The following is a 2,444-nucleotide window of genomic DNA, read 5'->3' as shown; positions in this document are numbered from 1 at the left end:
TAGGGAAGAATTAAAATTCCATTATTTATTTCTTTGTTAAAAAAACTAAATTAATCATTTTTTTTTATTCTCACCCCTAATTTATCCTAATATACAACTCTATAATGTTTATATTTATAGTCAATTATTTATTTTTCTTCATACATCTTTTTTAATGTCATGTTACCTTTTCTAATGTTTATGAAATTAGAGCATGTAGTTTGATGTTTATATAATTAGCGCTTAATAATTGTTTCATACATAAAATCTTTTGCAGTAAATAGCAATTCTATTATTTTATAAAAAAATCACTAAAAGGTGTTTCGGTCATTTAACATAATTTTCACTTCAATTCTTTTTGTGTTATTAGTTAGCTTTTCTGTCAATGTTTAAAGGTTCACTTTTAGTTCCACTTGAACATAATTGAATTCTGCCTTGATTTCATTCCACAACAGAATCATACATATATACAGGGATATAGCTATAAAATAGAGAATTACAATCTTCTAATTTTGGAGCAATATTTTAACTAGGTAATATATTAAATACCCTAGATATATACAGTAATACCATTAAATCTCAAATAAAGGTGTTGTGTTGGGTGATTATGTCTTCTAACCTTGTTTATTTCCAGAAATAATCTCGTGTTCCTAAAATTTGTGCTTATTTATTATCTTCAGGAAACAATGTGCTAATTAAAAAGATGTTGAATATTGCATGGAAAACGCCTTCAGAATAAACTTATTCGGTATGCCTGGTAATTCTTTACAAAAGATATTTGTTATTTAGTCATTATTTTATTTTATTTTTATTTTAAGAAGTCTGGTTTTATTTAGCGAATTGGGACATCGGGGAAGGGAAGTGCCACATGTTGTGGTCTTTGGTGGGTTGAAATGTTAAAAACAAGTGGTCATATGAAGTCCTTCTCTTATTCTTTTAATATTCCGTTTATAATCGGCTGTTTTTCTTTCTTATAGATTAGTTTTCACATGTATAAAAAGCTTGATATAAATCTGAATGCATGGTTAATTATTACAAGTTCATTTTCATTTATATATATAATAATATGAATGCTGTCACATATGACGTATAATATATAATGGTTGTTATGAATCTGATGATCAAATACAACACAAATTTATTTTTATTTATATATATATATATATATATATATATATATATATATATATATATATATAGACTATAAGCAGACGTGTTGGAATTTGCAGAATACAAAGGGAATTGCACATCCATATAATTACGGGGGTGTAGGATACTGTCCACCACTTCCAGGATAATCAGGCGCCGTCTCATAAACGGGGGGGCCCCTGCAGATTATTTAGACACAGATTAGTTGATTAGTAGTATTAAATCGATGTGCAATTAAGTCAGACCTTAAACTTTATTACTATTTATTTATATATACCATTAAGAAATTAAAGAATAAACTAGCAACTGAAGTATCATCATATACTTTTGTTTATAACAAGATTACGAGAATAATACAGACAGATCGATGTGTAGTTATCCTACCTGGAATAACCACCCTGGGCATACGCATAAGATATCAGAAGAAAGATAGTCAAAAGGAGGACCATTGCCATTGGTTTCTTAACAGAGAAACCCATTTTTATTTTTGTGAATGAATATTATCAAACATCTATTCGGCTTTTATATATACACCACATTAACATAAAGAGACGAAGACCCGACGACTGCTTCTTCTTACTTCGGGTCGTGATTTTTCCACTGAGATTTTTTATTCATACACTGAAAAAGAGTGTGTATGGACATTTATACCCCTCCATTTAATTATCATTTACTAAAAATGCTCCATCTCCATCACTTAGCAGAATCCCAAATTCTATTAGCAATTGCAGGTTTCTTGTGATATGTTTGTTTTGATTAGGTGTGCTAAATTTAACAACAAGTGCTTGAATTCAGCGCAAAGATCTCACCTTTAATTACCCAGCCACCAATGCCTCCTGCCACCTTCTTTCACTTTTACTTTCTTTCATGCCTTATAATCACTCTGCTCTCTCTTATGTATATTCTTTTCTAATGTATTTGAGTAATCAGACATTTTAATACAAATTTTTCTCTTTGATTTGTTAAATTTATGTTCATCAATGATCAGGATATATGGACAAACCTTGATATCTAATCAACCATGATGACTAAACTTTTCCAATAGCCCCGATTCAGATTTTCCAAGGGAAATTAACCATCAACATTTACCTAATTTTATTCCAAGCAACTTATAACTTTTAGTATTTTACCGTATAAGTTACTGTTGTTACACCAATTTTAATCACTACTGGATGCTCAAAGAATACAACGCAAAACACAGGGTAAAACCCTATAAAATACAGAGAAAACTAATAATAGGATTGATAAAATACAAGGAATCAGAGACAGACGAAGATGTGAACTTCTTCAATAATTACTAGTAATTAAATTAAGGG

At 29.4% G+C, this 2,444-nt stretch overlaps 1 long non-coding RNA gene across 1 annotated transcript; it reads right to left on the bottom strand.

Annotated features, from left to right (window-relative positions):
• Positions 1-1,097: 1,097 nt before the first annotated feature.
• On the bottom strand, positions 1,098-1,839 carry LOC111889449 (uncharacterized). The gene is made up of 2 exons (XR_002849538.3): positions 1,513-1,839; positions 1,098-1,307 (listed from the first exon to the last, which is right to left on the bottom strand). It is a non-coding gene; the product is annotated as an uncharacterized LOC111889449 (long non-coding RNA).
• Between the last annotated feature and the right edge of the window lie 605 nt (positions 1,840-2,444).

Source organism: Lactuca sativa, chromosome 5 (genome assembly GCF_002870075.4).
Source record: "Lactuca sativa cultivar Salinas chromosome 5, Lsat_Salinas_v11, whole genome shotgun sequence".
NCBI classification, from domain to species: domain Eukaryota; kingdom Viridiplantae; phylum Streptophyta; class Magnoliopsida; order Asterales; family Asteraceae; genus Lactuca; species Lactuca sativa.
This window is presented reverse-complemented; position numbering and strand designations above follow the sequence as displayed.